A 12,839-nucleotide genomic window follows, 5' to 3' on the forward strand; every position below is an offset into this window, starting at 1 on the left:
TATTTAAAGACCAATTATTATAAGCACCTTATAGTATGTCATTTTAAAATCCATTCTGACAATTCTATTATTTTATTTGGGCTATTTGGTACATTTTCATGTAATGTAATCATGGATATGCTTGAATTTATGTTTGTCAACTTACTATTTATTCCCATTTGACCTCCATGTTATAAGTTCCTTTCTCTTCTTTCTTACTTTCACTCAAATTAATAAAATATTTTTATTATTTTATTTTTCTGATCAACATGTTTGTTTTACATTTTTAGTATTCTTACTGACTCTTCTTATATTCTATAGACAGAAAAATGTCCAAAGTAAATATATCCATTGTATTGATTTGTCACAAAGTGAACACCTGTGTAAATACTTCCCCAGTCAAGAACGACAATATTGCCACCGACCTAGAAATCAGTGTTGTGTCCACTTTCAATTATCCCCACCCATTTCATCTTAAACTTGACTGCTCTCCTGATTTTATTGTAGTGACTTCCTTGTTTTTCTTTATAGTTTTACCACCTAAGCACACATCTCCAAACACTATAGTTTTGCATGTGTTTTTAACTATGTACTCTTTTATTTTACTGGCATTTTTGTTCAACATTAAGTTGTAAAATTTATACCCACTGATGTTATACTATATATTTTCAGCAGGAGCACATACATGTATGCAAATGTTCAGAGAATGATGTGAAAAGATACATACCATGCTGAAGATATGTACCTCTGAGGTACCTCAGATACCTCTGAGGAAGGAATGAGAAGTGACAGAAGCTTTGGATGAACTTCAAGTTATGCTTTAGCCATTTTTTTTTTGTTGAAGAATAAGCTGATTTACACTACATGGAAAGAGTAGGGCTAAATTGTAATCTTTCTGAGAATAGGCATTGAGTCTTTAACTTCAGTTGCACACAGTATCATTGCTTATAGTCATATGAAAGCTCTGCACATTGATGTGAGAGTAGATTTGTTATTTGCTCTACAAAACAGGAAAATTCTGCATTTTCACAGCTTTTGTCAAGTGTGTACAGGTGCCAGACAGTTAACTCACATCAGGGAAATGGTCAGAAGAACTGGAAAAGTATGATGACAAATGACAATTGGCATTTAGACTCATGTTGGAGGCACAGTAATGAGTAGTGGGGACTATAGTGAGATGAGAGCCCACGTCCATTTAGAAAAGGAAATAACTACTCAGCTCCAGCCAATTATTGCCTTTAGGAATGTAGAACTATTATTGCTTGAATATGATTCTTCTTTCTCTCCATGTTTTATCTGTCATTTCGCATAACTGAGGAGCCTTTGATACTGGCGTGGATCTAGCCTGACTTGCACAGGCACTTTGGTTACAGTGTGTCCAGTTGCTGGTAGCCTTCTGGAACAAGCTCTCTAGTTGGGTTAATTCCCCTGGATCAGTATTTTGTCTTCCCCTTTTATGTATTCCTCCAATGGTAATGTCGTCATGCCTCAGGGCTAAGCCTAATCAAAGCCCACACAAGGGAAGGTTTACTGCCTTGTACTGGGTCCTGATCTCAGGACTGGAGAAACAGGCATGAATAAGAAGCACTCTTCAAATAACTCATAGTTATCTGTCCTTTTGACAAAGTTTCCCAAGTCATCCCTTGGTTGGATCAAGCTCATATTCTTCAAGAAAAGTTCATAAGAATAGTATTCTTTGAGTTTTCACTTGTTTAAACCCATTTTCCTGTCATCTTGCTTTTTAAAAGACAGCTTGACTGGATATAAATCTTTTGTTCACACTTCCGTTTTCTTGAGGGTCTTAAAAATGCTTTACCTTTGTTGCCTTGAGTTTTATATTGCTATTGGAATGCCTGATGCTGACCTATTTCTTTTGTCTTTTTATATTGTTTGGTCCTTTCTGCCCTGTAGGCCCTGAGATTTTTTTTCTTGATCTTTGAAATCTGAAAGGTTTTCAAAAATGTGTCTTGGAATAAATCATTCTGGGTTATGTTTTTCGTGTATGTTGTAGGCCTTCTCAATATGTTGATTCCAGGCTTCTTTCTTCTTTTATTTCTAAAACTTGTCTTGGATTATAATTTTAAATTTTTGTTCTATTCCACTCTTTTGTTCTTCATATTCAGAGATTCCAATGATAAGAATGCTAGATTTCTTGTACCTATTTTCCTTTTTAACTGTTTTGTCTCTAATCCTTTGACTCTATTTTTTAAAAACAAGTTTTCATCCTCTTGGATGTTTTCCTGCTTTTTGCTCAATGCCAATTTCTATATTTTCATTCAAATCTATACTCTCCTGGGAAACTTGTAAGCTACTCTTCATTTCTAATTTGATTCTTTTATCCTTTATTTTCTTGAATTCAAAAACCTCTTTCCACTTTTTTATTTTTCTTTTTTATAAAAAATCTATTTCTTTCCTTAGTTTTTGTGTTTCTGATTCTACAGGTTTTGGAGGATCTCTAATTCAGTTTACAGTTCGGTGTTAGAGGTTTTTCTCTGCTTCTTGCTTGTTTATTGGGTTGAGAAAGGTCTTCAACTGATATATGTTGTGTAGTAAAGGAAGACAATTCCTCTAGCCTCCAGGACCTTCTGACTGGTCTAAGAATTAAATTGACATGAGATAGAATAACAGGAGAAAATCAAACAAAGTTTAATAACATGTATACATAGGAGAAACCCAGGAAAACTGAGTAACTCAGCCAAAATGGCCAAACGGCCACCTTAATTACCATCTTCAGCTAACAACAAAGGAGGATGCTAGGTGTAGTGATTTGGAGCTTCAAAGTGGAGGAAGGCATTCCACATAGAAATGGAAAAGCTAATGTTTGGTACACAGAACTTTGATAAGAACGGGCTTAGCAAGGACCCTCACAGTCTATCAATACCCAGAATTATGGCTTGTCCTGGGAACAGGGCATCTATCTTAAATTCTTTTAAGTAGTTAGTTGGAAGGTCAAATTTCTGTCAGAGTCTTTTGTCCTTAACCAAAGACACATTTTAGGGTGGCAAATTCTGATCCCCCTCTGTTCCTCCTTTGAAACTTTAAGAAATTTCACAGTCCTTTGAAACTTTAAGAAGTTTCATAGTTCAGAAGCTGAGTTGGTAGATTATTCCATCTCACTGAACACATTTCTTAATCCTGATAATAGATCAGTACAGTTAAATTCATTTTAGCAGGTGGTAATGTAAGTGGGCCACAAAGTTAGGTCTATATTATGGTAGTAAACAATCAGATAATTAATAAGGAATATTTCTGCAGAAACAAAAATAAAAACAAAGTTAATTGTTGGAGCAAATTATACACCAATTTTTGAGCCCAGGGCACAGTAGGTCAGTCAAGATGATTTCTAGGTGTCAGAGTTGAAGCATCTTTTGCAGCTTGAAATGTCTCTGATAGTGTGATCAGCTGTTCAGGTATCCTTTTGACTGAATTACATAGCAACAGGCATGCTATTCTGTGATCACTCTTGAGTTGATGTTAAGTTGTCTAGCTTCAGTTTGCAGGACTTTGGGAACAAGAGTGATTTTAGTTCTCAGTGATGCCAAATTAAAATGATGGAAAAAATTAGTTTGGAGATTTGTAGCCAGATATTTCAGGAGACTAGAAGAATTCAGGTTCCAGTCCAGTTTCCATGTAGAAAATAAATACCTCAAAGACAATTATCAGAACTAGAACCTAATATCCGTGAATATGTACTATTGTTTCCAATGGAACATAATTTTTCTCTCTAACGTCACCCTCATTTTTGCCAAACATAGTCAAATTATGGCTCATTGGTTGGAAAAATGTCTAGTTTCAATAAACTTAGCCAAGTTATGCAAGAATAGCAATTGATCGTATAGCTCTTTTAAATTTGCTTTGTTGCAACTTTTTATAAGGAATCTCAGATTGAACTTTAAAGGCCTCTTGAGGCCAGGAAAGGAAAGCCAAGGGCTTGAAATCAGATTATGCCTGAAATACATATAGATTCGGGTGAATTCCTCTCTTTTCAGGGTCCCCAAAATATTCTGAGGGTCCAGGCACCTGCCAGAGAAGTGACCTTCTTTACACATCTAGTAAGGTTGCTGGGAATCCTGTAAACAAGACACCAGGCCAATATTTCCAGGTAGTTTTATTCCATAAAGTCCAAACTTTGTTCCTTAAAGCTCAGTCATATCAGAGTATATGTATTTTTTCTCTTAAAAATGACATTCCAGTCAAAGACTTGGTAATATAACTAATGTTTCCAATTGTGTGCTGTTATAAAGAGATCAGATCCTTATTGAATTTATGTAAACAATTATATTGCTGTGAAAATAACAACATTCACTCACTAAGAGTTGCCAAATTCTGGAGGGATCTGGTGGAGAGAAAAGGGTAAATGTTTCAATTCTGCTTATAAAAGTATAATTTATCAAATTGCCATCAGTCATAGTTAGCTTAAGAGAAAAGAGAAAAAGATGTTCTTAAATCTGAAAAACAAAACAATAAGAAAATCAGCAATATTTTAAATGAAAAGTCATACAAATTATAATCATCCTCATCAGTTCATTCAGTCCTATGTAACCAACTCTTGATCTTGATCTTTTGTTAGCAATTTCATGAAGTCACCAGTTTCTCTGTTACAGTTCTGCAATTTCTTACCTAATTCAGTCATGATCTGAAAGTTTATCAGAAATCTGTATTCTAGAGCATATACTGGAGTCCTTTCTATGGATCTCTCTAAGGATGAAACATATTTGCAAAAACATGAGAGTACAACACTTGTCTTCACATAACAAAGCCCTCAAAAATAACAACTGACAAAGACACTTTGCTATTTCTGTGATATACAACATTTTGAGATAATAACTAGAATTATGACTGACAACTAGGACTGATCAGAATATTTGGAATGTTTTAAAATTTTTCAAAAACAGTTATATTAATAACATTTATCCACACAACATAACCTAGGAAAGCTTATCATCATTTAGTTGATAATGTTTCCCATGCACTTTTAACATACCAAATAAGTCTAATCAGTTTAACATCTTCCTCTTTATAGAAAGAGAGAACAAATTCTTTGAGAAGTCCCAGGGCTGATCAGAAATTCTCAAAGTTTCCCTTATTTTTAAGTCAAAAGAAAAACTTTAATTTGGAGGAGGTTCCTCAAAAATAAATCAAAAAGTTGTAAAACACTTGGTCAAATAGGAAACAATGCTTAATTATCCATTCAATCAAAGTGACAACAGAAACAAGAAAAAAAAAAACCCTTAATAGAGAGCTCAGTCTTTTGAAGATAGGAAGTTATTTTAGCAAAACATAGATTTTCTGTCTTTTAGGTAGACTTACTCAAAAAATAAAGAAAAACCTTTTATAACCTCTTTATCAAAAACAGATGAAATGTTCAAGAAAATTATCTTTTTAAAGTGAGAAAGTCAAATTCTAATTTTTGCACCAGGTTGCCTTCTATATTAAAACTCATTTACTTAAGTAAATTCATTTTAATCTTAGCCAACTTGACCATGTGCAAAACTCTTTTTTCAGACTTTATTTTTCCATAAATCTTCTGCCACTTGCTTTTTACTTTCAGAATTTGTCCCATGCTTTCCTTTTTTTTCCCCCTCCTAGTACTTTAGGACAAATTTATCTTTCTCAACAAAACAAACAAAAATATTTCCATTCTTTATACCTTCTTTACTGAAAACATACATATTACTTTCCTTAAATACAAAGATGTTATCCTTATTAAATTTTTAGTAGTTTTAATTACTTATTTAGAATTTTTAACCCTTGCAGACCTTAATTTCAAGTGAAACCTAAAAGCAAACAATTATGAACTGTCCTTTACATTAGCACTCTGTGACTTGGCAAACTCATAAACGCTCTTTAGAATTTCTAGAAACATGTTACCATTGTGGATATAAAATAACCACTGAACATTATATAGATAAGAGAAATAAGGTGAGTTTTACTTGAGCCAGAGTGAAAATTATAACCCAGGAAGGCCTTAGAAAGCATTCCAGAGACACATGGTTTTCAGTACAATCTAATATCTTTTTAGAACAAAGAACATGCATTAAGCACACCCAGGACACATTTTCATCAAAGTTTCAAACAGGTATTTAGTTGCAAATTAGCATGTCAACATGACCCAGATGTCAGGAAAGGGACTAATCCGGGTGTTACCAATAGGGCTTTAGCAATAGGGCATTCTTATCTTAAGAGAGAGCATTCCTGACTTTAATGGTTAAAGCTGATGTACAATGTACATTTTATAGGCCATAAGTCAGGCTTCTTCAGTTCAAGCTGAATCAGTTTTGAACTTGAATATTTACCCCATATACCTCAATATGTGAAAATCTCTTGTCACCTTATAGAACAAATTTTTAATAAAATACAGAACATGTTTACTAATAGACCCAAATATCTTTTAGTATCTCTGTAATAAGAAGCCAAAAGTAGACAAAGCTATATTTAATAATTAATGTCTAATATTTTATCTTATTTTGAAATGATCTAGATGTTCAATGATTTTTTAGAATTTAATTTCAAAGTTTCAAGTTACCAAAGATATTTTGGAAGCTGTTTTAGGTACTCATGTCATACACTGTAATTATTGCTAAAAGTTTATCTATCAACTCTTATCTCACATCCAGACTATTTGTTTGTAACAATCATATTTAGACTCACAAAAATTTTATGTGACACTAAAGAAGTTAGCCGTCATCTAAAGTCATTTCAAGTACATACACCATAACACATAATCATTGTTAAAAATTTTCTCTCAAAACTTTTACCCTTTTTATATTTAGTTTAACTGTTTCCAATAAATATTTAGATTGCCTATAAAGACTTTGAGACATCAAACAAAATCAGTTATCATTTTAAGCTATTATTTTGCTGAAAAGTTTGTAACAGGGATACCATGAGCTTATTTAACTAGTCAATCCATGTTGCATGTCTGCACCATATCCAGTGCTGATATCTTGAGTATGTGCCTATTTTAATGAAACCAATAAACTTAAATAAGCTTTTATTCACCAAAGACTATTTCATATCACATTAACTTGAAAGACATTTGAGTTAGTTTCTATTACATTTAGACATAATTTATGTAAGCGCTTACTTTAAGCCAATTGAATAGAGATCTTTGGCCATATAATCAAGAGGTAGAATATCACACATGTGTAACATACATATAGACATACGTATACAGACTCCACAGCTACTGTTTTAAAACTTTAGGACAATGTACCACACCTTTAAAAGTCTGCACAAATTGTTTAACAAAGGCCCTCTTTCTAAGTGTACAATTCAATCCCAGACGAATTTACCTTGGATGGGGGAGCCCCCATTATCTTCTTTATTAGCACCCAATATTAGCCTCCAGACTTCATTTCATAAAGTGTGGGCTCAAGAAAACCTTCCCTTTAGCATGTTTAATTAACATTGTCTGAAGGGCAGATTTATATGCTGTTTTACAATCAGGCAGGGGAAACACTCACCAGTGAGACACAATGTCTATCCCCACAATACAATTTATAATTCAATCAGGCAAAAAGAGATGCAATCACTTCACATAAAGTCTGTAAATATATTAATCTTCCTACAAAATTTCATCTGAGTCTCATCAAACTTTATACCTTTTATCATAGTTTCCATCAGGATTTTATCAATAGGTCTTGGTCTTATGATATTGGATAGGGGAAGCATTCCCAGTTAGACATTTTAAAACATACTCAGGAAAAGTTGATATAATTAGTTCAAACATTCAAGGCTTTATAATCTTATCAACACTTATATTTTTACATTTTCTCAATTTAATTGTAACATGAGTCTGGGTCTTAAGACTAGTCATCATTTCTTTGTATTTCTTTTTTTTAATTTGGCCTTTTCATAGGTACCAATAAAGGAATTATGATGAGAGCTCTCTAAGAAATTTTTCTTTTAATTTAGAAGTTTTTCCAATTTAAATGGTCCATCATTTGGCCACATTGGCAACAGGATCTTAACAGCAACTCAAACCAGTAAGCCTTTTACAGCTTAACCATGGATGCAAGAGGTGTCCCTAAAAAAGAGTGCAAAAGAAGCAGCCCTCACAAGATCCAGAAAGTTCACTCCCAAAAATAGTCTAAGAAAGCAAAGGCCTTCGTTGTGCAGGCAGTTAGCGTCAGCATTAGCAAGCAACAAATTTTGAGATGGCAAAGGCCCCTTGTGAAAGCAACCAGGACCCCCTATGACAAATTTCCCTGAGAACTGACATAGCTAGAAAAACAGAATGCCTCTTTGAACCCCAGTCCATTCCTCTGGTCAGCAAGATGTACACTGGTACATGCCTCCTCCAGATGGTGGAGACCAGAAAGTTCACAAAGCCAAGCTCCTAAGACGTAGAACAAAACAAAAGAAAAAACCTATAACCCATGGACTGCAGGACTGGCCCAAAAAAAACAGACTTATAGAGATGCCTGCATCTTGCCCTATGGTTTTCCCTTTTTATGATAAATGACACAAAAGCCAGAACAAGGGAAAATAGTGACCATCTCTGGGAGGAAAAGGATCAATAAACCAATGAGTGGTCAAACTAAATTTCCCAGAGTCACTGAGTCCAAGAAGCTAGCTTAGCCAATATATTCTCCTGCTAATATAAATTTAGAAAAGGAAACAAAATTCACCACTCTTGCTTCCACTGGATCCTGCAGGCAGAGATCCAGAAGACTGACATGGTAAGAACTCTTACTTCCTGCAGGCTCTTGTCAGGGATCCAGGATCTCTCAGCTGAAGTAGTCCAGGAGCAAGCAGCGTCCAGCCAGTCAAGTTTTATCCAATCCAAGTCATCAAACTATAGGGAAGGAAAACAATTCCTCTACCCTCCAGGTCCTTCTGACTGGCCTAGGAATTAAATTGACATGAGAGAGAATAACAGGAGAAAATCAAACAAAGTTTAATAACATGTATGCATGGGAGAAACTCAGGAAAACTGAGTAACTCAGCCAAAATAGCCAAAGCTGCCATCTTCAATACCATCTTCAGCTAAAGACAAAGGAGGATGTTGGGGGTCATGGTTTGAGGCTTCAAGGGGAGAAAGGCATTTCACATACAAATGGAAAAGCAAATGTTTGGTGGACAGAACTTTGATAAGAATGGGCTTAGCAAGGACCCTCACAGTCAGTAGGTAGCCAGAGTTATCTATGATGATGGCATGTGCCGGCACAGGGCTTCTATCTTAAATTCTTTTAGACAGTTAGGGGGAGTGTCAAAGTTTGTTTCAGAGTCTTTTGTCCTTAACCAAAGAGACACATTTTGGGGTGGCCAATTCTGATCTGCTATGGTTGATTCTCATTTTCTCTTTTCTTGTATTAACTTTAAATAGATCATGATTAAGTTTGTTTATTCATTTTGTGAACGTGGTTGGTGTTTTGGGGTGAATTACAAGATTCCTAGTTCCAGAGCACACTTTTCCATCAGTATTGCAAAGTGTAGTTTATTTAATAGATGGCTTTTTTTTTCTGAGTGGGCTTGGGATCCCCAAGGACCAATAGGATTCAGAAAAGCGATTATATTCCTGGTTACAGTTTATTACAGTAAAATGATAGCTTATAATTATCAAAGGGAAAATACATGAGGCAAAGTCCAGGAGAAATTAAGTGAAAGCTTCCAGGTGTCCTTTCCAGTGGAGTCATACTAATGTAGTTTATTCAGGACTGATGTGTGACAATGGGTACAAAGTTGCACCTTTGAAGGAGCCTTGACATCCAGAGTTTTTATTAGGAGGTAGTCAAATAGGCATACAGCAACTTTTTACCTACCTCTGTCACCCAGACTTAAAACCAGCAGTCACCGTAAATCACATTTGTTAGCATAAACTGTGTGATCACACTAGTAGAGTGCACACGGCCAAAGGCCTCACACATACAAAAATATTCTTATCAGGCAGAATATTATCAGGGCTCGGAACTCATCTCCCAGAAGCTGGCCACAGATGTTTGTTAAGAATGAACAGGATTTGAGCAACTCAGATTTTCTGAGTTAATCTTTGTTGGCATAGTAAGGGATGGGCTATTTGAATTTTTGCTTTTCTTTTGTCTTTCAGAATCTTAAAATTCCTATTCTTGCTTCTTTTTTTCTTCACCAACTAGTAACCAAAGGACTCATCTTTCTTTTCGACATTGTTACTTTTCACCCCTAGAATCAACACATTTTGGAGACTGCCACCTCAAGCCTCATGCACTTTTAAATCTCCTCCCTGAAATCAATTCTCTTGAAATACTAGGACTCCCCTTCAAGGAGTGATTTTTGTTCAGTCTTAGGCTCTCTTGTTTCTTCTTCTGTCTTCAATAGAGTTTATTCATATTCCTTTTGCTTGCTCCAAATTCTTACAGCAGAAGCTTGAGCTATAGCTTTGCTGAATTCAGTGATTTGTTTGTTTATTACAAGTACTTTGAAATTTTTAGTATTCCCAACCTCATACTTTTGCTAAAGATATGGTATTTTGTGCTATTTTGTTTATTTTTTCTCATTAATCTATCTAGTTGTGTGTTGTTGGTTTTTTTTTTGTTTTGTTTTGAGGTGTTTTGAACATTGCAGAGAGATTGCAATTAAATAGCTGACATGACCTCTTTTATTATTCTTTTCATGGTTATTCTCCTTCCTTTTTTTTTCATATACAGCCAGTATATTCTAATTGGATTAGAAAATTAAGAAAATTCAAAGTAAAAACTAAAAAAAAATTCCCATAGCACCAAAACTTCAGTGCCATATGCATGCACTTATGTCATGCTTCATATTCTCTGCCCTTCGTTTTGTATACAGATATGAATATATCTATACATATTTTTATTAAAACACATATGATAAAAAATAGAATATATATATCCTATTTTATAACCTCTATGTTATCATTTACTATATTATAAAAACATTCTCCTAATGAAAAAATATATCCAAATCATCCTATTAAGTAACTATCTTGTATAAATAGGTTTAACATATCCTTTTGGATTGGACATTTAAGTTTGGTCCATTTTTCTCAATGTTTAAAAAGAAGAAATATAGCTCTGTTAATAATCCCTGTGTTTTCATCAAATTCTATCATTTATTTTTTATACAAATGATAATATTTTCAAAATTCCATCAAGAAGTTCTTATTATGGCTATTAATATGACTTGCTATCCATATGAGCTGTGTAAGATAAGAGTATAGGTCATTAATTATCATTGCCATTAGACAATATGAATAGCTCCTGTTTAGCTTACTCTGCAGTCTTTTTCCTTTGACTTCAATACAGGAGAAAACAACAAAGCATTTCTTCTTTGATTTCTGAAAGTCAAAGTTCCATGGCTTTAATAGAGTTCCTAGGAATTTGAATTTTCACTTGTGAGAGGAAATGTAATATAAAATATGTTTTTAATACTTTAAGAGATATTTCAATAGACAAATCTGATACCAAGTAAGAATTTTGCCATTGCACTCAAAATAATGGAAACTCTTGCTTGTGATGTAGTCTCAATGGCGGGTACTGTTTTCACTTAATTGGATCCTTTGAAAGAAATAGATATGTGCACCAAAAAGTACACTTTAGAATTAAATAGAATAACTTCAGTTCATTGTTTATTTTATTTTTCATAATTGCTTGTTCAGTTTTGAACTATTAATTGAAAGCTATCCATTCTCTTTCTTTTCTTAGTGTTACCTTTAAGGTATTAACGCACATACTTGAACAAAACAAACAATTAATCAATGTCAGTATCCTCCCAAATAAGGTAAAAGTCTTAGCATGATATAATGTCTCTATTCCTGCTCTCCTCCTCTATGTTATCTGGCATTTTATTACCAGATTCATATTGCAAAACTGGAAAACAATTCATTTAGGTAAAAGTATCTTTTGCCAATATCTTTACTATTTTTGTATCCTATTTCTTCCTCTTGTTTTTTTCCTTGCTGAAATGTAATTTCAGCTCATTTTCACAGACACTACACCAGTGGTAAAAATTTTGAGTTCTTAATAATCTAAAACTCATAATTTTGCTTTCATATTTAAATGAAGTTTAACTGAATATATAATTCTAGTTTAAAAGAACATTTCTTCCAGCACCTTAAAAATATTGCTCCATTATCTTCTGAAGCTCATTCTTGTTAATGAGAGACTGATGTTAACCTGAACTTGCTATTTTATAGGTTATCTGTGTTTCCTCTCTGGTAACTCTTAGAATTTTTTTGATTTTTTTCTTTTTTACATTTGCTTGTAGAAAACTGTCAGGTACATAAAAAAAAATTTATTGGCATATGACACATGTATGGAAAGTTCACAAAATGTAAATACACTGCCGTGATTTAGCACAAAGTGTAATACTTGGTGTAGCACTTGTATAACACCACCCAGGAGGGAAAAAAAGAATTACCAAAACCCAGAAATCAAGCACTTAGAAATCAAGTGATACTTGAAGCCAAGCACCAACAAATTAAGAATAAAGAGAACTTAACATGATAAAGAATATCTACCAAAAAACCTATGGCAAACATCATACTTAATGGTGAAAGACTGAATACTCTCCCGCTAGAGTAGGAGCAAGGCACAGATGTCCACTTTCATCACTCTTATTCAACATAGTGCTGAGAGTTCTAGCCAGTGCAATAGAACAAGAAAAAGAAATAGATGGCATACAAATTGAAAATGAAGAACTAAAACTGCCTGTGTTTTTCAGATGATATAATTAACATAGATAATTTCAAGGAATCTACAAAAAAAATGCTCCTAGAACTTAGAAGTATGTTCAGCATATGACAGAATACAAGATCAACACTCAAAAATCAATCACATATCTACATACTTACAACAAACATATGGAAACTAAAATTTAAAACACTCTACCATTCACGATTGCTCCAAATTAAATGATAT

Source organism: Equus przewalskii, chromosome 1 (genome assembly GCF_037783145.1).
Source record: "Equus przewalskii isolate Varuska chromosome 1, EquPr2, whole genome shotgun sequence".
Lineage (NCBI taxonomy): Eukaryota > Metazoa > Chordata > Mammalia > Perissodactyla > Equidae > Equus > Equus przewalskii.